This window comes from Piliocolobus tephrosceles, chromosome 2 (genome assembly GCF_002776525.5).
Source record: "Piliocolobus tephrosceles isolate RC106 chromosome 2, ASM277652v3, whole genome shotgun sequence".
Taxonomy (NCBI): Eukaryota; Metazoa; Chordata; class Mammalia; order Primates; family Cercopithecidae; genus Piliocolobus; species Piliocolobus tephrosceles.
In genome coordinates, this window is record NC_045435.1 from 143,724,094 (window position 1) to 143,751,141 (window position 27,048).

The 27,048-nt window shown below is 40.0% G+C and overlaps 1 long non-coding RNA gene across 2 annotated transcripts; it reads left to right on the forward strand.

Annotated features, from left to right (window-relative positions):
- The first annotated feature begins 12,122 nt into the window (after window positions 1-12,122).
- Window positions 12,123-24,584, forward strand: LOC111539468. 2 transcript variants are annotated; one of them, XR_002730686.2, is made up of 4 exons: window positions 12,133-12,798; window positions 13,805-14,927; window positions 15,917-15,965; window positions 23,435-24,584. It is a non-coding gene; the product is annotated as an uncharacterized LOC111539468 (long non-coding RNA). The 2 variants fall into 2 exon arrangements; XR_002730685.1 differs by lacking the exons at window positions 15,917-15,965; window positions 23,435-24,584 and having other exon boundaries at window positions 12,123-12,798; window positions 13,805-15,390.
- The last annotated feature ends 2,464 nt before the right edge of the window (window positions 24,585-27,048 follow it).

Genomic DNA, 27,048 nt, shown 5'->3' on the forward strand with positions numbered 1-27,048 from the left:
GTCCTGTATATTTTGTTTTAAGTTTCTTGTACATAACACCAACAGCAATGAGGAAGATGCGTATAGAGTAAGACATCTTCAATTTACAAATCAGAAAATTCTCATGCCCACAAATCCCAATGGATACAGAGATACGAAAAACACTCCTTAGTTTTACCCTAAGTCCTAGAAAGAGGCTGTAGTCTTATTTGTTGCAGATATTCAGGTGGGTTTGCATTCCAAGGATTTTATGATTTCTCCAACGGGAGTTTTTAGTTCTAAAGAGATCTTTTAGGATATCTTTCCACTACGTAAAGTCAAGGCCAAGTAGACTCTGTGTAATAAGTTACATCAAAAGGTGAATAACCTGCCAGGTGCAATGGCTCGTGTAACCCCAACACTTTGGGAGGCTGAGATGGGAACATCGCTTGAGACCAGGAATTTGAGACCAGCCTGGACAACATAGTAAGACCCCTGTCTCTACAAAAAATTCTAAGAAAAAAATTCAACAGTCATGGTAGCATGCATCTGTAGTTAGCTACTTAGGAGGCTGAGTCAAGAGAATCCTTTGTGCCCAGTTCGGGGCTTCAGGGAGCTGTGATCATACCACTGCACTCCAGCCTGTGTGACAGAATGAGACTCTGTCTCTTAACAAATGAAAACTAAATAACAAAATAAGATGTGAGATCACCAAAGATTTTTCATTCGTGAGAATCCAGTTGAACATTTCAGAAAATTCACCTCCATTTTCCCCAGCACTTTGACAAAAGTTCCATTCACTGTTACTTTCCACTCAAGAGTACCACCGCAAAGGATGTGTGAGGTGTTGGTGCTGCCTCCCAGAGTTCTTCGCTATCATGTTGGAGTATGTAATAATTGCCCACCACGTAATGAACACATAGTCTATATCAGGAATCATACTAGACCCTTTATATTACCGCTAATCCTCCAAACAAATATGGAAGTAGATGTTAGTATTCTCATTTGACAATAGGGACATGGGACTCAGTGTGAACAAGCAACTTATCTAAGATGACACCATTGGCAATTGTCAGAGATTGTGGGGTTCCAAGATCCATGTTCTTTTTACAACCTGCACTGAGACCAGGGTAAAGCCTTAGCCCCTTAAAAAAACAAAAAAGCAAGTCTGCTCTGGAAATGTTTGTCATTTCCCTTCCTAAAAGGTTCACCTACTCTAATGCCAAAAAAAAAGTATACATTATAAAGGAAGGTTACCTGACCTCTCATTAGATTGTGTCCATTGCAAAACCACTCACTGATGTTGCAACATAAAATGTAATTTCTCTTTGTAGGACTTATGTACAACCCAGCTGGATTCTAGATATGTCCGTCTGACAAGAGGACGTTTAGTTTGCTAAGCATTTGAGGGTCTGAGTCATCAAGTTTTTGGGGAGCCAAATTGCTCTGTATAATTGAAAAAGAATTTACAGTAATGGAGCTTGGAGGTGGGGACGGCAAGCAAACAAGATGACAGAAACACTTATGTGTCAAGATGTGACACCATGCTGTAGCTCTCTCAACTTTAGATAATCAACTTATTGGCAAATGCATGATGCAGATGAATTTCTTGTGGAAACAAATGAAAAGAGGCATTCAGGTATCATATTTATATAGAACTGGTGAGTGCCAAAACAAAGGGATCTTAATAATATAATTATCCCAGAATGCATAGGATTCTGGGCATTACTTCGTATTAACAAAGTTTTAAAGAATTGAGATATGAGCTCTTCAAAGCAGTTTCATGTAGCTCTGAAGAGAGGACTCTCGCTGACATCTGGTAGATATGTTTACTTACGACTGTACTTAGATGTGGGAATAAATTAGTAAATTGAAGGTTCTTGTGGAATTTTCCACAAGAAAGCAATAATAAAAGCCCAACTTTCCCGCACAACTGCAATTAAAGGAAAACAACAAGTCTTAAACAAAATATAGCAAACCAGACTCAGATACATTAGAAAGAGAACTTTTTTTATGATAAGATATTTGCAATATCTGAAATGTCACAGAATTAACATCAGGAATATGCAGGTAGATTTTGCACATCAACAAGAAAAATACATAAAATGCCATAGTAAAATAGAATATTCACAGAAGGAGAGGCCCAAATGGCTAACAAGTATATGAAGAGATCCCCCACCTCACGAATAATCAGAAATATGAAAACTGACATCACTCTATACCCATAGATTAGGTAGACAGAAAATATCAAGCATTAACAGGAATGTAAAAAGATAAGAACCCCATCTCCTTCTAGTGAGAGTGTAAGTTGGTTCAGCCCGCTTTTCCTAGAGCCAGGACTCCCATTCTGGGAAAATACCCCAAGCTCTTACAGAGACCTATAGGTATAGGAATCCTAGCGTCACATACTTTGCAATATTAGGGAGCTGAGTTCAGAGGAGGCAAAAGGAGACAAATACTGGGTGGAGGGATACCTACCATGGAAATCACTGCAGCATAGAAAGCATTGAAAGAGACCTGCATATTGGAACTTGTGAAAAGAACAAAACAAAAAGATCTATAACACAATACTATTTATATAAACTGCAGACACAAAGGAATACCGTACATTTTGCATGGAATCATGTATAACCAAGGACATACATCAAGCACATCACACTGGGTGCCTGTATAGAAGACATGAAAGGGAAAAAATGAAATAAATTGTAGCCATCATAAAATACGGAGTATGATTATCTCAAATCCCCACACCTAACGCCATTCCCCCACAAAAAATGCCAGGTTTTAAACATCTCTTTACTATCTCTTCCCTGAGTCACCCATGTTGTAGCAGTTACTGCAAGAAAATGGACATTACATGATTACATAACAAATCCTGGGTGAGAAGCACAATCTATGGCCTCGGAGCCGGGAAGATGACATTAAAAATGGCCTGAAGATGACATGGGAAGAAAAGAGAGAAAAAAAATAGAAAGCAGTAGACAGTCCTGGTTGATAGATGGTCTTCTAGCAGCAGAATCTATTTTTCCAATCAACAATATTGAATGTGAAACTCCCATACGCAAGAGAGAAAAGGCTATTCAGCCATGCCAAAGTCCCCAAAGTAAATCTGTCTTTAGGGATCCCTAAATCTCCAGCAGACTTCTGGAAACCTCTGATCTAGGAATTCTCATATGTTTAAGCCAAGTCTAGCTGCTGAGTGTATGAGTCAACTTTATTTAAAGGGCCAGAGTAGAGCCACTAAATCTCCTTTGCATCATCACCAGTCTACAGAGACACTGGCCCTAAGGCTATGTTGCCTGGGACAAGGATGGGGACACCTGAGAGACAGTCTTTGCTGCCACTACTCCTACTTTATCCTCTGAAATCAAATTGACAAATGTATTTCATTTTTACAGGCCTGGTATTGAATGTTCAGTTTGTTTGTGTCACGTATGTGGGTTAGGCAAGTTTAAACTAAACTATCTCTGTCTCTTCCCAGTTTCCCCCAGTTCAGAGGCTTATGAACCAGTACCCAACCCATTTCATATGGTGAATGACCCAAGGAATTGGGAACAGTTAGTCTGTAGAAGACTTGAAATGGCATTCTAGCTCACACCCAAGCTAGCTGCCAGGTGGAACAGAAAATCAATTTGTTCCATGCTGCTTCCAAAGAGTATAGCCAGGATTAATGAATGAATAAATGGATACTACTCAGAAGTCAATATCAGCTCAAAAGAAGGAAGAATTATATCACACTTAACTGCCTACAAATGGACATAATGAGTTCCCCCATCACTCAAGGTGTTCAAGCAAAGACTGAAATATTATGACAACGAGGTTGTAAGAAGGCTGGAACCTCAAATAAATGACCTCTCAGATCTGCTTCAGTCCCAGGTTGTAGCATGACCATGACCGTGTCCTCAGGGATCAGCTTTTAGGCTGTCCCTGCTGCTGTATTTTAAGTTCTCTACAAGGAAACGTGTGAGATTAACCTCAGTTAGATTTGACTTCTGGTGCCACTTACTTTGAATGTATAATCATTCCCTGCAAAAGCAGATGAGCCAGTAAAATAGTCTCCCATCTGCCTCTCCATGTTTTTTTTTAATAACCATTCCACTAGCTCCTGAGAAAACCTTCTCTGTGCAGCCATGAATCAGACAAGCTGATTTGAAACCATTATCAGAGAGAATGATGTGCCAGAGTCAAAGAGCAACTCTAAAGTGAGAAAAAATATAGAAAATAAATTCTAGGATAGTCTGATGCACTGGGGACATTTCTTCGCCACTGGTTCATTAGAATGATGTCAAAAACCACAGCAGTTATTGAGTCTCCACCATAAAATGAATCTCAATTTAATTGCCTCTGGTTGAGAATCTGCACATGGGTTGTTTGCTCAGGCATGAATTTATTTTGACTAAAATTAGTCTTAATCAGCTTGGCTGACTAATGATATAGCCCAAAAGCACAGCCAGTGGGCAGTTTGAGAGGCTTCGCTGACAATTCATGTATCAGAGACAAATAGAACTTTTAAAACATGTTCTGCAAGGAGTTAATTCTTCTTTCACATTTCAGACCACTTTCATTCAGTGCCATGGTCATTCACCATGGAAAGGTATCTGGGGAATGAAAAGTGCACTTTGACAGAGTGCTGCCTTAAAATAGTCAGGGTAAGGGGATTGTATTTTGCTGTTCTTCTTATAAGATCTCGCTACTCCTGCGTGGGCGCCTCATGAAGCTTTAGAGCTAAGAAACTGGCTTATTTTGAATGTCTATCAGAAATGGGCATAATTAGATTCTGACCACTTTAAATTACTGTGGATTAGAAGCAAAACTAAAAATGTGCTGGTGCAACTTCTTCCTCCAAAATAGTGATTACGAGTCACATATTTACAAGGATTGATGACATCCAGTTTGTCATAAAAACATTGCAAATGCAATCAGTTTCATCATCTCCAGGAATCCTTTCATTCCACATCCAAGTGCAGCTTCTTTCTCTCCAAAAATAAGACCATATTTCTCCCTTAAAAAACAAAATGCACAAATACATCTGATACAGACAGGGATATTGGGGCAAGAATGGTAAGGCAAAGGAAGTGCCATGATTCCAAAAGGCATGGTGTCCGTGGTATACAAAAATAAAACCACTGACTCCAGAGATTCAAAGCCAGTATATCTTTAACTTGAACCCAAGTATTTCTGGGTTTCTGAGAACTTATTCTCAGATGTTAACAAAATGTTTATTAAAAATTTTTTTAATCTCATTTCATTCCAAAGTAATTTTTTAAACTTACATATATTTTTGCTATTGTGAACAGTGCTGCAATAAACATACGTGTGCATGTGTCTTTATAGTAGAATGATTTATAATCCTTTGGGTCTATACCCAGTGATGGGATTGCTGGGTCAAATGGTATTTCTGGTTCTAGATCCTTGAGGAATTGCCACACTGTCTTCCACAAGGGTTGAACTAATTTATACTCCTGCCAATTGTGTAAAAGTATTCCTATTTCACATCCTCTCCAGCATCTGTTGTTTCCTAACTTTGTAATGATCGCCATTCTAGCTGGTGTGAAATGATATCTCATTGTGGTTTTGATTTGCATTTCTCTAATGACCAGTGATGATGAGACAGGGATGAAACTGGAAACCATCATTCTCAGCAAACTAAGACAGAAACAAAAAACCAAACACCGCAAGTTCTCACTCACAAGTTGGAGATGAACAATGAGAACACATGGACACAGGGAGGGGAACTTCACACACCAGGGCCTCTCAGGGGATGGGGAGCTAGGGGAGGGATAGCATTAGGAGAAATGCCTAATGTAGATGACGGGTTGATGGGTGCAGCAAACCACCGTGGCATGTGTATGCGTATGTAACAAACCTGCACGTTCTGTACACATATCCCAGAACTTAAAGTATAATTTTTAAAAACTTACATATCTTTTTAATCATCTAGATCAACTCAAAACCAAATAAATTTCAATCATTCATTTGTATTCAGGTTTACAGTGCCTAAAATAATAATAATTACCTGCCTTTAATTGTTGCAAGCTAGTGAGGACAAAAGAAAAGCAGACAATATATAAATGATACAGTTCACACCCAAACCCACAGAATCTGGCTCACTGGTTCCATGAAAGGTTAGTAATCAATAAGAGAAAAGAGGTGGGCAACTTCAGTTATCACAACTGAGGATACTGTTCAGGGCTTCCCAAATTTGAGGCATCTAACAACCACCTGAGGCATTTGGCACACATACAAGCACATTTTTAAAATGAGATATATTACACTTACAATAATGTTTTTCAATTTATAAATTAAAACAGCATAATTGTTTTGTCAATGAGAGAAGCTATTGTTTGAGATCTTTCCCCAGGTGTCTTTATCTACCTTGATGATGGATAGCTTGTGCTGTAGGTGAGATTCTTCTAGAACAAGGCAAATTTTCTTGCCTGAGACTAGAAAACATTATCTTGACTATTGAAGGGAGAAGGAAAGTAAAAGAAACTTCAGTTAAGTATGAGGCAATTTGAGAGTGAAGAAGACTTGGACTCCCATTGTGGGGCTGAGGCTATGAAGACAGCAAGACCCCACAAAAGAAAGGGACGTGTGATGTATGAGTTCTCCAAGCCTCAGAGTAACAAGGACATGGCAGGATAATTTCATGATGTTGAGGCCCAAAGTAGCCTGAGTTTAGATAACAACCATAAAATTTCCCATAGCTCAATTTGATAGAGAAATAATAGAATCGTCATATGCAGGGCCATAAGAATGGCCCAAAAATTGGCTGAGAGAAAGAGAAAACTTGACATGAAAGAGCTTGCAGTCAGGAATGAGGAACAAAGCTGGACCCTGCGTGGATCAACAGGGGAAGACAACATCTCATCTGATGCCAATGTGGGCTGTGGACTGACGACATTACAGACTACCTGTCCTCACCCATGACTTGACACCATAAGGAAATTATTCCCAGATTTTAACGTGCATCAAAACTATCTAGAAAGCTTGTTATCACAGATTCCTGGGCCCCAGCCACACAGCTCCTGATTCAGCAGGCCTGGGGTGAAGAGTGAGAATCTGCATTTCTGAGAAGTTATCAGGTGATACTGACGTTGCAGCTCTGGGAACCACACTTGAAGAATTGCTGTTCTGTTGCATCCTAACCCCCTGACTTACATGAAACTCAGATAGAAGAAGGAAATCCCAGAACAATGGAGCTCATGCTAGGAGTATATTGATGGGAAGATAAAGATTTACATTTCTCATACACCTGTGCATGGGGACTAAGGTTCGTGCCCATTCTGGAGATATGAGCAAATGGCTTTGCAAATCTCTATTTGATTATTTTCTCTTCTGGAAGCATCACTTCCCTATTTCACTACAATATTGAATGTGATTATTAAATATACCCAATAACATAGTGATGTATTTCTTCAACATTTAATGAAAAAAGGTCATTAAGTGTTAAAACCCACTGTCCAGTATAAAATATTTTAAATAAATTTTAGACAAGATAACAATGCTTCTAAAATACATTCTAGCAAGTCACTTATCCGCTCAATATTCCCCTGATGCTTCCTGCTTACCTAACTAAGATCTTCAGGCCCTCAAGCTGTGGCCTGCAAGGCTGTACAGGGCCTGGGGCACAGCTAACCCCCTGTCCTCTTTCCCTATGCTCCCAGCTCACTCACTCTGCCCTAGCTACACTGAACTATCTTCTGTTCCTTGAAAAGCCCAAGGATGTTCACACTTCAGAATTATGTGTACTGTTCCCTCTGCCTGAAATAGCAGCCCCTGAGCCCCTTCCATCCTTTCCATCAGGCCCCCACTCAAATAGCACCTTATCAGGAAGGATTTTCCCCTTCACCTGCAAAAACAGCTCCCTTCACCTTCATCTTCCTTCACTCTCCATCTGCTCTATCCAGATCTGTTATTCTTCCCGTCACTTATCATGGCCTGATATATTTCATATTTTAGTTGTTTTTATCTTTTGTCTACTAGAATGTAAATTCCATGAAAGAGGAAATTTGCTTTGTTTACTGCTATATCCCCTGGAAGCATCTGGCACATACCCTCACTCAGTAAATAACTGTGAAATGAATGAACAGAAAGAAAGGTCCAGCAGGTCCAAGGTACCAACAACCCTATGCCTACCAACACCCAAAGAGGCCTACAGGAAAACAGCCTGACCAGCATGGCAGCCCCAATTGTTTCTGCATGCCCACCTTCCCCTTTCTCTTTCACACCAAACACCCACCCACCTGCACTAAGGAAGAACTACTCATGTGCTGTTTGCAAGAAAGAAAGGAGGCAACAATCCAGGGTGAAGTGAACTGCAAATTGGAAAGCCAGAGACAAGGAGAGAATTCTTGCTCCACCTGAAGTAACCCACCTTCAGGTGAGAATGCAAAAGAACCGCCTGTAAGTCCATGGCCCCAGGACAGCCATGGCGACATGAGTGGACAGACATCCTTCCCGACATTTTTATATGAATAATACACAGGCATATTAATCAGTGTTTCAACTTTCTTTTTTTTTTTTTTTTTTTCTTCACCGAGGCAGGAGTCTTGTTGTGTCTCCTGGGCTGGAGTGCAGTGGCCAGATCTCAGCTCACTGCAAGCTCCGCCTCCCGGGTTTTACGCCATTCTCCTGCCTCAGCCTCCGGAGTAGCTGGGACTACAGGCGCCCGCCACCTCGCCCGGCTAGTTTTTTGTATTTTTAGTAGAGACGGGGTTTCACCGTGTTAGCCAGGATGGTCTCGATCTCCTGACCTCGTGATCCGCCCGTCTCGGCCTCCCAAAGTGCTGGGATTACAGGCTTGAGCCACCGCGCCCGGCCTCAACTTTCAAAGTAGACCTGGTTCCAGACAAAGATCTCTAGGAGTTCATTCATAAGGAATATAAAATCTCAAAATTAGATCAATAGAAGAGACAGGAATGGAGCGAGTGAAAGGGGTTACACTTAAATATTTTCCATAGGCTTTCTGGAAGCTGAGAATTTCCCTGCTCCAAAGTCTACAACCATAATTGCTTTTGGTAAGTAATGTGTTAAGTAATGTCAAAGGGGTCACATTTTTTTCATTCTCAGCTTTTATCAGAAACATGGAAGTGCCACAATTGAACCCTCCATTATCACCATCTTCCTTGGAGATGTTTGAGAACTTAGTGAGTTTATCCTTTTGTATGAGCAGAGAGTTCAAATTGAAAGAATTTTTCCAATGAATCACACTAACATTTATTCCAAGTGTCTTTTTACATTTGCACCTTTAAAAAAGAGATTGAGTTTTCCAGAATCAAAATGTATCTTCTTCCTTAATACAGTGATAAACTCCCACTGAAGCTGCCCAGATTATACTTCAATGAAACCAAAGATCCAGAGAAGCTGCAGAAAAGAGATTGAAGTGACTTTCAATTTAAAGTGATTAGGAGTTCAAAAAAGGCAGCTTTTCTGAATGTCAAAGTTCTACAGACTCTCAAGTTTTGAATTTGGAAATTTAGAACACTGTTGTGTTAAGTGGCACTGAGATATTCCACATATGAACATATTCTTAACTTTTCTACTCCTTTCTCTGTGTGTTCTCCATCCATTCCTACCACAGAGGCAGATACATAGATGGTTTTCAGTAATATATGTAAATGAATAGATGAATACATATCTTTGCATACCCATCAGAAATCTCAGCACCTTCTGGAAGTTTTTTAATATTAAGTTTGCATTTGTTATCATATGTGAATCATAATAAAAGACCGATGTGATATAATTATTTTTCCAAGAGCCCTCCCAGTGGACAGCAACATATGGTAAAAAGATCATGGGCTTCAGAATATAGATACAGATTTGAATCCTGGTCTCACTACCCCTTGTTTCCTTACATTAGCTGTTTAACTTTCTTTTACCTCAACTTTCCTGTTTGTGAAATAGGAATAATGGTACCTATTTTGTGTTGGGAGAGACAGTTCTCTCCATGGATCTCTCAAGCCCATATGCAGTGCGTACGGTATGCCAAGAATGCAAGGCCCTATGTACTCTTGACCCAGGCTATTTGTCAGGGTTGTGCTTGCAGTGAGCAACTTGGGGGACAAAGTAATGTCTCCCGCCCTGGAACAAAGAACACAACTACTTACTACTTGCTATAAAAGTAGTAGATTCTCCAAGTTCAATGTTCCTTGGCTATGACACAAACCCACTGTGAGTATAGTATACCTCTGGATCTGTGTCAGCTTACCCTTTGAATCTTAGTAGCAAAGGGAGGTGATGCTGATGCTCTTTGCTGTGATGGTGAGTAATAAAGTTCTTTGTCTCTGACCGAGGACTCTCAGGTCTTCGGCTAGCATCAGAAACAAGAGACTAATAATCGCTGGGAAATACATTTTAAACATTAATAGGTTAATTTATTAGCTTGTAAGTAGGGTAAAAGAAAACCCCTCACCTGACATTTTACAGAGCTGTTGAAAGGCTAGATGCAGTAGCCTCAATAAAATACCTGGACTGGATAGGCACTAAACAAACACACACACACACACACACACACAATTTTCCTTTAGCATCTCATTTAAATTTCCTTAACTATCTTAGATAAATAGTTCTTGACAAAATCATGATGGTGGCCAGGCACAGTGGTTCACGCCTGTAATCCCAGTACTTTGGGAGTCAGAGGTGGGTGGATCACCTGAGGTCAGGAGCTTGAGACCAGCCTGACCAATATGGTGAAACCCCATCTCTACTAAAAATGCAAAAATTAGCCTGGCATGGTGGCGTGCGCCTATAGTCCTGGCTACTCGGGAGGCTGAAGCAGGAGAATCACTTGAACCCGGAAGGCGGAGGTTGCAGTGAGCCAAGATCACGCCACTGCACTCCAGCCTGGGTGACAGAGCAAGACTCTGTCTCAAAAAAAAAAAAAAAAAATTATGATGGCAGGAAGGTTGTTCCTTCCTTTACCTTTCCCATATAATGTCTCGAATCTGTCCCACAGGGAGTGGTAAAGTAACCGAATTCTCCACAAGGGCTTATAGCAGTTACCTCTCTGGAGGTATAAGTGCCTGTAATAAGGGAAAACTGAAGAAGATGCAAGCCATGGGTCTCTAATAATGAAATTTCAAACACTGGGTGAGAGTATATTTGGGGGCAGGAGACCACATCTATACTCTTCAAACTCCAACACAACTTGCCATATTCATTACCCTTCCATCCCAACACTGGATCCTCTGAAGTTTACTTCGCATCAGGGAAGGGAAAGGAAGGAAATTTTAGAAACAGAGTTTATACCAAAATATAAAATCATTTCCTGATAACTCAGAAGATCTATGTGATGCAAAAGAATGTACCAAAACAGACTCTTCACCAGATGCTTGTAACCTGGTCTTTACCTCCAAACATATCTAGAAACAAAAAGCTGCCTTGCTCTCTGCATTAGTTTTCTATTTCTGCTATAACAAATCACCACAAACTTGGTGGCTCAACAACACAAATTTGTTGTCTGACAGTTCCGTAGATCAGAAGTCCAACACAGGTCTCATTAGGCTAAAATCAAAGTGTCAGCAGGGCTGGTGCCTCTGTGGAAGCCCTAGGACAGAATCTGTCTCCTTGCCCTTTCTAGCTTCTAGAGACTGTGCTCATTTCTTAGCTCCTGGTCCCTTTTCCCCATTCCTGGCAGGTCAAGCTCTTCTCACACTACCATCTCTCTGGTTTGCCATAGCCAGAAAAGATCCTCAGCTTTTAAGAACTCCTTTGATGACATTGGGCCCACTGGGATAATCTAGGATAAGCTCCCAATCTCAAGGTCCTTAACCGTAATCACATCTGCAAAGACCCTTTTGCTAGATAAGGTAACATATTCACATGCTGGGAAAAGGGGGATGATTAAGATGTAGAATAATTAGGACTAATTGGGACTTGGAGGGGCATTCTTCTGCTGACCACACTTGGCTTCTAGAAGCCTACTGAGATTGACTCATTCCCAAAGATGTTCAACTTGACCATTTCTCAAGAGCATCGAAATGGTTCTAAAGGTAAAACATTTCTACCATGGTGAGGCAAATGAACAGTGCCCAGTGATAGGGCATCTTTAATTTTTGTTTTAATCTCTACACATTACCAGGAAAAAAATAATTACAGGAATCTTTTTGAGATTCTAAAGGAAGCCACTCAGTGCCAGTAACCATGGTGATGGAAATTCTGAGAAGAATGTTCACTTCCATTACGTGAAAGCAGATGAAACCAAAGCCTTGGCCCACACAGCAAACCTTTGGGTAGCAACGTGTTCTAGAAAAATGGAGCCTGAAGAGTCCAGATTGTTTTTTCTTGAAATATCAAGCAAGTCGGAAATGATTACTACCCATGAGATTTTCTTTTTAATGGTGTTAGGTTTGGGGGTGTGTTAGATTGTTTTGCATTGCTATAAATGAATACCTGAGGCTGAGGAATTGGTAAAGAAAAGAGGTTTATTTGGCTCACATTTCTGCCTGGCGCTGGCATAGTTGGCTTCTAGTGAGGCTTCATGAAGCTTTTACTCATGGTAGAAGGCAAGTGGGGAGCAGGCATGTCACATGGCAAGAGGGGGGAGCAAGAGAGAGGGAAGGAGGTGCCAGGCTCTTCTAAATTCTAAACTAACAGCAAGAACTCACTCATTCCCATGAGGAAGGCACCAGGCCATTCATGAGGGATCCTCCCTCATGACCCAAACAGCCACCACTAGGCCCTATCTCCAATTCTGGGGATCACATTCCAACATAAGATTCAGAGGGTGAAAACATTCAAAGTCTACCAGGAGGTGATGAAAGTGATATGACAACGTGAGGTCTATGTTACCTGGAAGGTAGCGGGAGGCAGAGCAGATGGTGGGAAGAAGAAAAGTGTGTATGTACCTTGGAGATAACGCTCACAGGAAAATCTGTTCATTCAAAAATATTTATTGAGCACCTCTGTATGAAAAAAGGCACTATGTTAGGTGCTCTGGACTTGAGGATGAATTAATCAAGAAGCCTCTCCTGAGGGAATTTGCACTCTAATATTGAAGATAAGAAACAAATCATTCTTTGAGCGTAGGAGATGAACAGAGCTCTCAAGAGCAGTGCTTCTCAAACTTTGTTGCCTATATGTCGTTAAAATGCAGATTCAGTATGTCCAGGGTGAGGCCTGAGATTCTACGTTTTTAACAAGCTCCCAAACAATGATAGTGCCAGCGCTGCCAGTCACAGGACCATGCTTTCAGTAGCAAAGATCTAGAGCAGCATTTCTTATACCTCATTGTGCTTGAGAATCACATGGGGAAACTGCACAAACGGAAGACGCCCAAGGCTCCTCCCACATATTTTGGTTATAATTAGCTACAGTGAGACTCTGGCAACAGTATGTTGTGAAAGCTTCCATTATGATTTTAATATGCAGCTAAAGACTGAGTACTGGTAACACAAAGCATTATAGCTGTTGAAAAATCTTGGTTGTTGGTTCTAAAAATGTGGGTCTCAGACCCACAATATCAGTAATCGTGGGGAAACTGGTAGAAATGTAAATTCCCAGGCCCTGCCCCAGGCCTACTGAATCAGAAAGTCTGGGGTGGGGCAAAAAAAAAACTGTTTCAACACACTTTCCACATGATTCCAATGTGCAATCAAGTTTGAGACCCACCAATCTACCGCAGCTGTTCCACACAGAGATGCACATTCGAATCAGCTGGAGTGTTTCAAACACACAGCTGTCCTCGCCTCACTGTGGTGGAGTCCTGACTGGGATATTATTGAAAACATCCACAGGTAGCTCAGATGTGGCCCCAGACCAAGAACCACTGATGGAGGGTGTTGCCCAGAAAAATCATCCCCTTCTCTTCTCATTCATTTATTCATTCCTTCAACACATTTCACAGAGCAACTACCTAGTCCTCGGCATCAAAGAGCCCTCACTCATTTATAGAAGAAGACTAAAGAGCTTGGAAGTAGGGAGCAACACAAAATGGGGAGTAGACAAGGTAGTAGGTATCAGCACAGAGATAAGAGACTCTGAACAGAGAGGATGGATCCAACAGGGACAGCCTGGAAGCTGGGGACCCAGCTGGAGGCCAGCACAATCGCCTGGGTGAGAGGTGAGCCCTCCCTCCTCGAGAGGTGAGCCCTTCAGAGGAAGAGATGAGAAAAGGAGACCCAGGACTCATTACCGGCGGCTCTGGCTTGCTGTTCCATGGGCAGCCCTTTCTACCTGTGATCAATACATGCCTATTTAGCAGCATACTCACTCTGTCTCTCATGCTAGACCGTGCTTCCGCCCAGAGTTAATCAGTTTTTGAATGTCGGCATCCTGTCATTTCATCATCTGCAGATTCAGTGACCAGAGAGGAGGAAACACAGGGAAGCTTTATATTAATAAAGGTCTCGCGTTGAATATTCCTAAGGAACAGTCAAAAGTAAGCGGTTCGTGTGCTTCTTTTCTGGTGACAATAATAGATTGGGCCCCATGCCTTCCCAGAGCTCCCGATAAGCAATTGGATCCAGTCTCCACTCCAGAACCTGAATGGTTGCTCAATACAGCTACTGCCAGCATGTCAGCCTCGTGGGACAAGTGCCAAGAGGTCTTCCATTCCATTCCATCTTGAGTAAACAAATTAGAGTCCCAACAAAAACTCTTCCAATGAGCCCTTTACTGAGATAAATTCAACATACGTCATAATCCAGGAGGAAGCACCAGAATGGAAAACTACTTTAAGTTACAGAAGCTAAAGGAGCAATTGTGTTTTCTACAAAGTATATATGCAGGATCAGCAGGCATGGGAAATACGCACCAGCCCCTGCAGGGATTCTGGGCTGCCAGTGCATGAAGGCAGAGTCAAGACTGTGGATTCTGGAAGAGGAATCCGCTTGAGAGAGCATCTAATTCAAAATGCATCCATATATGGCTTAAAAGTCACCCAGGTTGTCATATCATCTGTAATGATTATTCACTAGAGCCAAGAGCATTTATATTTTGAAGATCAGAACAAGATTCCCAGCAAAACAGTAAGGGAGCATTTCAGGGAGCAGTGGGAATATGTGTGGGATGAAGCCAAATTATAAAGTCATTATTAGGGTGGCTCACACCTGTGATCCCAACATTTTGGAAGGCCAAGGCAGGAAGAGCACATGAGCCCATGAGCCCAGGAGTTCAAGTTCAGCCAGAGCAACCATCAGGCTGAGGCAGGAGGGTCACTTGACCCAGGCAGGTCGATGCTGCAGTGAGCTGTCGTAGCACCACTGCACTTCAGCCTGGACAACAGAGTAAGACCCTGTCTCAAAAAAAAAAAAAAAGTCATTACTTTAAAGGGCTTCCAAAGTCTATATAGAATGAACTGCCAGCAGCCCAAGGAATTACAAATGGAGCTCCATGTATTTATGCAAATGTTGAGGGCATATATTCATTTCAAAGAGTGTTTGGTTCCTGCTGTATTATCAACGCCTGTCAGTATAATATAATGTTTAACACTATCTGGGTTTGAGTCCTGATTGCTACTAATTGACATGAGACCCTATGCAAGGTCCTCACTCTTCTCATCTATAAAATGGGAATAATAATAATAGTAACATCTACATCCTAAAGATTATTGAGGCTGGGCATGGTGGCTCACTCCTGTAATTCCAGCACTTTGGGAGGTTGAGGCGGGTGAATCACCTGAGGTCAGGAGTTCAAGATCAGCCTGGCCAACATGGCAAAACTCCATCTCTACTAAAAATACAAAAGTTAGCTGGGCGTGGATTACAGGCAGGTACTTGTAATCCCAGTTACTCAGAAGGCTGAGACAGGAGAATCGCTTGTACCTAGGAGGCGTAGATTGCAGTGAGCCGAGACCGCACCACTGCACTCCAACCTGGGTGACAGAGCGAGACTCGGTCTTAAAAAAAAAAAAAAAAAAATTATTGAGACAATGTATTAATAAATAAGGTTATTAATACTGTATTGGACATACTATAAATACTCAGTAAACTTTGTCTATTATTATTGTCCTTTCCAGGAAACTAGGGTTCTCAGCATGTTCATGGAGAAGGATTACATGGATCAGGGTAACACTAAAGACAATTTGTCAAGACATAGTAAACACAGTAAATTCTTCACTTAAGCTATACTGCTATTCAATGCCTGAACTCAGTCAATTCCTTACTCTTTGAATATTAGAAAATAGCTGAGGGACTGCATTTTGATGATGTTGATCATGGAATCAGAAGAGACTAAATTCATGGAAAGACTTTCAGAAATTCCAATTGTTCATAAAATTATATAACTGAGTAAAAAATTAGAAATGTAACATTGAGACTTGCAACAGAACCTGGTTAGACTTCCACATCAATTCTACTTCATCTTCCAGAAAAAGGCTTTCAGAGTCATTTTCAATAAAAATTAAATTTACTGAAGAAAATAATTTAAGCAGTTATATGAATTAACAAATGTTAAAGCCATAAGATTGTACAATTACCTTAATGCTGTCTACACTGGCCAAATAATTACAAAAAAAAAAAATCCTTTTATTTATTCCATTGGCCTAGCTCATTTGTTAGAATATCCATGATAATCTCCTATAGCCTTCTTACCTACAGATTTTATGAACCTAGGAAACCTAGATCCTATCTAAAAATATTGAACTCACAGAGGCAGAAAGTAGAATGGAGATTACCAGAGGCTAGTAGGTAGGGACAGTGGGGACAGGATGGGGAGATGTTGGTCAAATGGTAAGAAGTTTTAGTCAGACAAGAGGAATACGTTCTGGAGTTCTATTGCACAGCGTAGTGACTATAGTTAATCCTGTATTACATACTCAAAAACTGCTAAGACAGTAGATTTTAAATCACCACAAAAAGTAAGTATATGAGGTGGTGAAAATGTTAATTAGCTTGATTTAATCATTTCACAGTGTATATATGTATCAAAACATCATGTTGTATACCGTAAATGCAAACAATTTGTATTTGTCAATTACAAAATAAAAACATAAACTTAATTTTATTTTTATATACAAAAATTAAACAACTGGGAATTTCAGACGCAACATAATTTATATCTATCTAATAGGAGTTGCAGATAGGAAAAAAGATTGAATAAGAATGAGGAATAATGCCAATAAATAAACAGAAAAAGTTTTTCAAAATACATGTTTTCAAATTGAAAGAGCAGGTGAAGTATCAAGAAAGACGAAAGAAAAAAAGACCAACATCTAGAATCCTGAGGTGACATTTCAGAAAATCAAAGATAAGAACAAAATCCTAAAACTTCCAAAGAAAATTAAAAAACGGCCGGGCGTGGTGGCTCAAGCCTGTAATCCCAGCACTTTGGGAGGCCGAGACGGGCAGATCACGAGGTCAGGAGATAGAGACCATCCTGGCTAACCCAGTGAAACACCATCTCTACTAAAAAAATACAAAAAACTAGCCAGGCGAGGTGGCGGGCGACTGTAGTCCCAGCTACTCCGGAGGCTGAGGCAGGAGCCTCAGCAAACCCGGGAGGCGGAGCTTGCAATGAGCTGAGATCAGGCCACTGCACTCCAGCCTGGGTGACAGAGCGAGACTCCGTCTCAAAAAAAAAGAAAAGAAAATAAATAAACATATAGATAGATAAGCAAATAAACAAACACATGTCAATCAGATGGTATTGCATTTCTCACTAGTAATATTAGGAGCAGAAAGACAAGAAAACAATATCTTGAAATTATTTAAAACTTATAATTATTAATTGATCTTTCAAGAATGAGAGAAAAATATTTTCCAATATTCAAAGACTCAAAAAGTCTGTGATTCATGAGCCCTTTCTGAAACAGATGTATAGACAGCATGCTAGAGGAAAACAGAACAGGAACAAAAAATGAACCTAAAAGATGATGCAGAATAATAGCAATCCGGAATCCCTCACCGCATGAGGAGTAATGAGGAAAGCATCAGAGGAAAGAAAGTAAAGAAAGGCACATGGCAGAGTTTTTTTAATTGTTTGAGAGACAGAAACAGATATTCAATCAGAGAAATGTATCATTTAATGTGTGTGTTAGCAGGTTTTACTGGATTTTTTACACAGTAGTAAATAGAAAGGTAGGCATATATAACCTTAGGAAACTTTTCTGAAGCAATACACTAACAACGGAAGCCATAAAAAAAAAAAAATACAGACTGACAAATTTGTGTATGTAAGAATTTAAAACTCTTACGGGACAACAAAACTTCTAACAATGTTAATTTGGCAAGGAAGAGATAAGCTTCAGACTTCGAAAAAATATTTGCAAATCACATATCTGACAATTTGTATCCAGAATAGATAAAGAACTCTTAAAAATCAATAGTAAGAAATAAAACAACCCTATTTTTTAATGACCAAATTACTTAACAAATACTCCACCAAAGAGGGTATGCAGATGGTAAACAGGCACATGAAAAAATGTTCTACATCATTCAACATTAGAGAAATGCACATTAAAATCACAGGAAGATGCCACTGTACACTTGATTAGAGGAACAAAATACAAAATACAACACCAGATGTTGAGTAGATGTAGTGCAACTGGAACCCATTCAGTGAAGAGGGGAGTGAAAAAATGGTAAAGATACTTTGGAAAACAGTTTGACAGTTTCTTATAAAGTTAAACGCACACTTAACAAATGACCTAGTAATTTCACTCCAAAGTACCCATAAGAAACAAAAATTTACTTTACCCAAAAACCTATACCTTGTGGTTCATAGCAACAGTAGTCACAATAGCCAAAACCTAGATGTTTGGACGAACGGAGGCAAGATGGTGCACTTCCGGGTTCTTCTTCACCACCAACTCTTCCGGCGCGAAAATGCAGCCCGCGCCCGGGAAGGTGCAGATCAACTGGGCATGCGCCAGGTGACGTCAATCCGAAGAGACCAAGATTTACCTGGTCGCACCTGCGGAACGCCCCCCCCAACACGTCCGTGCCCCGCCTATTGCCCTCCCACTCCTAGAAAAGCCACTCTTGGCCAGTGAGCCACCCGGCCTTCTCACAGCCCCACTCCTGTCGGGATGTCCGGACTGTGGGAACTCCGTCGGAGAGCCCCACGGGGGACTCTGCCGGCCTCCTTCACCGGAGGTGGACAGACTTCTCCCCGACACCTTAGGTTACCAAAATAAATGTGCAGTTTTGCTGTTACCCTTGCCTACTTGCTGGTTCTTGTGTGCCCTCTGGGCTGGTCTTAGAAAAAACAAATCACTAGACACAACATAAATGTCCATCAACACTAGAATAGATAAGGAAATGGCTGGGTGCAGTGGTTCATGCCTGTAATCCCAGTGCTTTGGGAGGCTGAGGTGGGAGGATCACTTGAGGCCAGTAGTTCAAGGCCAGCCTGAGCAACATAGTGAAACCTTCCCTCTCTACAAAAGAGAAAAAGAATAGATAAGGAAATTATGATATATTTACACGTAGAATACTAGACAGCAATGAGCAGAAATTGCCTACAACTACATGAAATGACATGGAGGAATATCTCAAATATAATGTTAAATAAAAGAAGCCATATTGTATAATTTTATTTATATAAAATACAAAAAAAGCAATGCTTGAAAGGGATGATGGCTGGGAGAGTGCACAAGCCGGATGCTACTAATATTTAGTTTCTTCATCTGGGTGATGGTTAGAGGGGTGTATTCAGTTGTGAAAATGTACTAAGGTAGACACTTAAGATCAATGCTCTGTCCTATTGTAAATTATACTTGAAAATGTTTAAAGAAAAACTATATAATGTAAGCCCCAGGAAAACCATTAAACATGCAAAATGATCAAACTACTAATATTTAGGGGAAGACTAAGGTAAACTAAATCATTTAGTTTACCATTTTTTTACCCATATGATATTGGCAAAATCATAAAGATCAAAAAGATTAATGTTTTAGGAGTGCGTGAGAAATCTATACTCTCACATGCTGTTGGTGGCTACCCCAAAGGACTCAGCCTTCTTGAAGAGTAATCTGGCAGTATTTACCAGTGGACTTAAGTATATGCACGCCACGTGACTAAACATTTCCACTTACAGGTACCTGTTCCTCCTATATAAAGAGGCATGCACAAGACTGGCTATTGCATCATTTGTAATACCAGAAAATTGGGGACCGTGTAAATTCTCATACAAACAAAATAAATTTTGGGACATTTATATTGTGAAATACTGCACATCTTCTATAGAGGATGAGTTGTATACAACATAAGACATAATTTTAGGCATTTTTAAAAAGTATATCATAGAACAGTATATAGAATATATCATTTATTCGTTAAAGATATCTATACATGTAGATACAGTTTTATATAAATGTACTTGGAATGTATAGAAGAGAGAAGCAGAAATATATTCCACGTTGTTGACAGTGATTTTTTCCCTTTGGAAGGAAGTGAGAATGGGTGGAGGACAGGAAATAAGAGAGGTGCTTTCATGATTCATGCTCTAGGCTCTGCAGTTTCTGTACTGAATCTCTTACAATCATAACATATTCTCATATTATTAGTGAAATTTTAAAATGTTAAAGGGTATATTGATAATTTTAAAGAAAACACACTACAGAAAACACATAAGGTAGAAGTAAAACTAAACGCTAACAACAGTTAAGCTAAATTTAGTGACAGTTGGTAGATAGTACAAACTGGTTAATTATAACAATAAGCAATCATACTCCCACATAAAATGTGGGCTGTATGATATAATAAACTCAACAATTGGCTGGTGAAAACAGACACAACCAAAGTACAATTTTTTTTTTTTTTAATTTACAGACAAAAATTAGGGGGAAATCTATGGCAGGTGCAGAGATTGGCATGTTGTGGCAAATGCAGCCAGCCTGTGGACAACAGTCATGATGCTTTAAAAGGCAATGCAGTGAGTCCAGAGCTGCACTGGGAACTGGGGCCATCAGCCATTCATTGACTACCTTTCCCTCAGCCTACTACTCACATATGTACTGTCTGTGTGGCCCATGTGGGCATCTGACTTAGGAGGCCCCAAAACTGTAAGAACATTATAAAAGTAGAGTTATAAAAGCATATTGGTAACAAGCATAAAAATAATAATCATAATCCTAAAAAGTACCTAATGGTTAACACCAGTATCATAGTAGAAAGCATTGAGATGCCGGGACCGGTGGCTCATGCCTGTGATCCCTGCACTTTTGGAAGCTGAGGTGAAAGGATCACTTGAGCCCAGAAGTTCAAGACCAGTCTGGGCAACATAGGCAGACCCCATCACTACAAAAAAAAAAAAATTAATTAACCAGATGTGGTAGTATATGCCTATAATCCCAGCTACTTGGGGGGCTGAGGCAGGAGGTTTGCTTGAGCCCAGGAGCTGGAGGCTGCAGTGAGCCATGATTGTGCCACTGCACTCCAGCCTGGGCAACAGAAAGAGACACTGTCTGAAAAAAAAAAAAAAGCCGAGCACAGTGGTTCATGCCTGTAATCCCAGCACTTTGGGAGGCCAAGGCAGGTGGATCATGAGATCAGGAGATCGAGACCATCCTGACTAACACGGTGAAACCCCGTCTCTACTAAAAATACAAAACATTAGCTGGGTGTGGTGGCGGGCGCCTGTGGTCCCAGCTACTTGAGAGGCTGAGGCAGGAGACTGGCATGAACCTGGGAGGCGGAGCTTGCAGTAAGCCAAGATCACACCATTGCACTGCAGCCTAGTGACAGAGCGAGACTCCATCTCAAAAAAAAAAAAAAAAAGGAAGGAAGGAAGGAAGGAAGAGAGAGAAAGAAGCATTGAGAGATGAAATCATCATTAAATAAGCATAGTAAACTGTAAATTAAAAAAAGAAAAATTCAACAATTCTGAATTATATGCCCCAAACAACAGATGAACATAACATATACAATTAAATGAATATCTGAAATTCAAGAAAAACAGGAATAGATTGAAATTATAGATCTAACTATTCCAATATAAAAATAGCCAAATGTACCAGTTTTTGAGATTTTTCCATCTGCCCGGTACCGCTCTGAGCACTTTACGTACATCGTCTCATTTAATCCTCACAACTCCATGCAGTAGGTATTGTTATTATCATTCTCCCTATTTCACAGATAGGAAACTAAGACCTTAAAAAGTTAAGTGACTTTGCCAAGAAAACTCAGCTAGTAATAGGTGAAGCTACAACTGAGACTCAAGTCTGTCTAACTCCACAGCCCATTCTCATAACCACAGTTGCCTCTCAATATGAAATAATCAGAAAGTTAATAATCAATAATAAAATAATAGAAGACATTACAGAGTTGATCAAGAGAATCAATCAGTTAGACAATGGAGAGAGGCAAAAGGTAGACTATACTTCATTTTTAAGAATATAAGGATGTATACAAATTTACCATATTATGGATGAAGGTAGACAAAAAGAAGTCAGAAAGTCTAATATTTCACAATATTAAAACAATAAAATTAAAAACTAAAATTTCAATCAGATTTATGTCAGCTTTATTTATAATAGCCAAAAACTGAAAACAACCCAAATGTTCACTAACTGAATGGATAAGAAACTGTGGTGTGTCTACACGATGGCATACTATGCAACAATTAAAAAAAAAAAAAAAAAAAAAAGAGCATTACGTGATACATGCAACACATGAATGGATCTAAAAAATCTGATTTTGAGCAAAAGAAGCCAGATGCAAATGACTACATACTGTAAGATTGCATTTCTATGACTTGCCATAAATGGTAAAAACTATAGGGACAGAAATCAGACCAGCGATGCCAGGAGCCAGGTGTAGGAGAGGAGGTTGACTGCCAAGGGGCATAAGGAACTTCATATAGAGATGTAAGCGTTCTACATCTTGATGGTGGTGGTTGCCACGAAATTTTCTTTTTTTTTTTTTTTGAGACGGAGTCTCACTCTGTCACCCAGACTAGAATGCAGTGGCGTGCCTTGGCTCACTGCAGCCTCTACTTCCTAGGTTCAAGCAATTCTCTTGCCTCAGCCTCCCAAGTAGCTGGGACTACAGGTGTGCGCTGCCATGCCCGGCTAATTTTTGTCTTTTTTTTTTTCTTTGAGATACAGTCTCGCTCTGTCGCCCAAGCTGGAGTACAGTGGCATCATCTCAGCTCACTACAACCTCTGCCTTCTGGGTTCAAGTGATTCTCCAGCCTCAGTCTCCTGAGTAGCTGGGATTACAGGGGCGCACCACCACACCTGGCTAATTTTTGTATTTTTAGTAGAGACGGGGTTTCACCACGTTGGCCAGGATGGTGTTGATCTCCCAACCTTGTGATTCGCCCACCTTGGCCTCCCTAAGTGCTGGAATTACAGATGTGAGCCACCATGCCCAGCCAGTTGCCACACAATTTTACACATTTGTAAAACCTCATTAAACTCTTTGGTTAGAAGAGGTAAATTTTTATTGTATATAAATCATATCTGAGTAAACTAGAGTTTTTCAATGCACACAGAATATAAAATCTCCACATCATGTAAAAAAATGTTAAGTGCCTGAATACTTCCTACATCAAGAAAATAATTCTGTGCCTGGTGTGATTCCGTCCTGCGCAGCTGTTCTCTGGAGCAGTAGTTGTTTATCTCCGTCTGCCTTCTCTCTCACCGAAGTGTACGTCACCACCCCATGCAAGATTCAAAGGACATGGAGACAAGCCCCCTGTGGCCCCAGAATCATCTTTTGGTTGTGAACTAAAGGCCGACAAAGATGATCAGTTTAGGGTGGATAACGATGAAAATGAGCTCCAGTTATCTTTAAGAACGGTCAGTTTAAGGGCTGTGTAAAAGATGAATTGCACATTGTTGAAGCAGAGGCAATTAATTATGAAGGCAGTCCTACTGAAGTAACACTGGCAACTTTGAAAATGTCAGTAGAGCCAACGGTTTCCCTTGGGGGCTTTGAAATCCCATCAGCCATGGGATTACAGTTGGAGTGTGGATCAAGGCCAGTGCATATTAGTGGGCAGCACTTAGCAGCTATGGAAGAAGAGGAAGAGTGAGAAGATGAAGAGGAGGGGGATGTGAAACTTAGGTATTTAATGTGTCTGGAAGGCAATCCTCCCCTGGAGATAGAGGCAAGTTTCCACAGAAAAATGTAAAACTTGCTGCTGCTGCTGCTGCTGCTGCTGCTAATTTTGATGATGAGGAAACTGAAGAAAAAGCTCCAGTGAAGAAATCCATATAAGACACTCCAGCCAAAAATGCACCAAAATCAAACCAGAATGGAAAAGACTCAAAACTATCAAGACCAAGATCAAAAGGTCATGAATACTTCAAAAAACAGGAAAAAACTCCTAAAAATCCAAAAAGGACCTAGTTCTAAAGAAGACATTAAAGCTAAAATGCAAGCAAGTATAGAAAAAGCACATTGAACAGCCCTGGACAATACTGCAAAATTAAGTCCGAAGATGGGGACAGGGGAAACAGACAAATATAGTCCATGTTGAGTATCATCAGCCATCCAGACTGAAGTCTTCTGTTTTAATCCGAATCCCCTTTCCTGATATGCCAGTCATGCTCCTTCCAGGCTGGAAACAAACTCACTCTTGATGTCCTAAAGCACTTTCTTTTGACAGCTGTGATTCTGTGAACCTAGCCCCTTGCTTTCTGTTACTTGCACATTTGCCTCACCTCTCTGACCATGTTTTAATCACCTTTGGGTCTCCGTGGCTGATCAATAAATATTTGAATGAATCAAAAAAGAAAAGAAAAAAGAAAAAAATCCCTATACTACAGAATATTTTGAAATGACATTTCTGTATTAAAATTGATGGAGTACTCCCATAGCAGTGCTTAGAAGAACACTCATTTTTTCAAATTAAGGAAGAAAAAAAAACACTATAAAAGCAAAGCCTTTATCTGTTAAGAGGCTAAAGTGAAAAGTCTAAAGAAAATAGTAAAATGAAAATAATAAAACTAACAACATAAATGAACAAAATGCTTTTAAAGTTGAGTTGAGGCCGGGTGCAATGACTCACGCCTATAATCCCAACACTTTGGGAGGCAGAGGCAGGCAGATCACTTGAGGCCAGAAGTTCAAGACCAGCTTGCCCAACATGGTGAAACCCTGTCTCCACTAAAAATACAAAAATTGGCCAGGCATGGAGGTGCACGCCTGTAGTCCCAGCTACTCAGGAGGCTGAGGCAGGAGAATCGCTAGAACCCGGGAGCCAGAAGCTGCAGGGAGCAGAGATCACTGCACTGCACTCCAGCCTGGGCAACACAGCAAGAGACTCTGTCTTGAAAAAAAAAAGAAAAAAAAATTGAGTTGGTAAATCAAATTAATAGTTGGCTTTTTAAAAATTAATAAAGTTGGGGACATGTTCCAATTAACAAAAAAAGGAGAATTGGCAAATTTATTAAAAATAGTAAAATATGGGGAGATAAATTTAAAAAGGGAGAATTGGCAAATTTATCAAAAATAATAAAATGCAGGGAGAGAAATAAGATATCAGCAATGGAAAGAAACACCTATTTTAAGCAGGGATGATAATATTCTAAACTATGTATGAATAATTATCATTATCAACACTCTATGGATAGCTGCTAAAGTATTAAACACTAAAATGAGTCACAGCAAAACAGAGAATACAAATGCACAAATAAACTAATCACAGAAGTAGAAACAGTTATAAAAAGTTTATGCCCCCCTTCAAAATGGTACTAATGAAGTCACTTAAGTATTTTCTTAAATTTTCTAAAAACAATTTACTCCTTTGTTATTACCAAAACTATTCCAAAATAGAACAGCATGTAACTCAATTGATTTTTATGAGGTAAATGTGGTTTTGATCACAAAACCTAAAGACACTAACAAAAAAATTAAGTGATAGCTCAATTCACTTGTGAACTTTAAAAATTGAAAATAAAATCTAGGATACAAGGTATAAGTTTACAGAACAAATTCTGCAGCAGGGACTGGCTCCAAGAGGGAACAAGGAGCACCCTGAAGGACACAGAGTGCAAGACATTGCAACAAAAACATCACAGACCTTACCCCAGACCCAGAAGGCTTGGTTTACCAAGCTCCAAGCTTATCCAACCTGCAGCCCAGGACAGCTTTGAATGTGGCCCAACACAAATTCATAAACTTTCTTAAAACATCATGAGTTTTTTCTGCGATTTTTTTTTTTAATCTCATCAGCTATCATTAGTGTTCGTGTATTTCGTGTGTGGCCAAAGATAATTATCCTTCTACCAATGTGGCACAGGGAAGCCAAAAGATTGGACACCCTGGTTTAGACAATCATGCCAGGCACCGTGCAGGGCTTGGGACTATAAGATCACATAGACCCCAGCATCGTGGAGCTTACATTCTACAGGAGGAAGTAGACATTTATTAAGAACAAGTATTCAAGTCTTGGAAATAAGACCAAAAGAGGACTGCATGTCTTTTCAAAGTCATACCAAAACTTCACCTAATAGTCCCTGCCCCTACTCCAGTGCTTATTTCATTATCTAGCAGAATGTATCTTTATTTGATTCACTATTTACCATTGATTAAAGTGGAGCCTCTGTGAAGTTATACATTACTTTGTAGACTTTTGTCTAGTGAAATACAAAAGACAACCCCAAAAGTTATAATTTTTTTGCCTCTAGAACATATCAGGAAACAGGAGTAGGATTTTTGTCTATAATGTAGCAAACCTGCTTCAACATACCTTCCACAACTGACAAGTGCTCTTTGAACCAGCCTAATTATGCTTCTAGTTTCCTGGGTTAGATCAGTCTTTGGCATGCACTCACTGCACATTTGGATGAAAATCATTTTTAACTTTTTGAAAATTAAGCAGTTGATAAAATAGACAATAATTACATAAATAACCACCTAATTACAATTGTGGTAAGCAATTCAGAATGCAAAAGGGGTAACATACCTTGGCCCGGAGGGTCCTTGGAAGCTTAGCCAAAGGCCTGAAGGATGGCTGCATTTAAATGAGGCCAGTGGGCAGGAAAGAGCCCTGCATGAGCTTGTCCTTCCCTGGGTGACTTTGTAGCTATATGTAGAGATTCCCCGAATCACAGAGTAAAGGAATCAAAACTTACTGTCTATAATAGCTAAAGCAAAGTTATCTTGTATTTTTGCACCAAAGCAGATTTTAAAATAAAACTAATAATAATGACAATAATATCTACTGTTTACTAAGTGTTTATTCAGTATCTCAGATCTT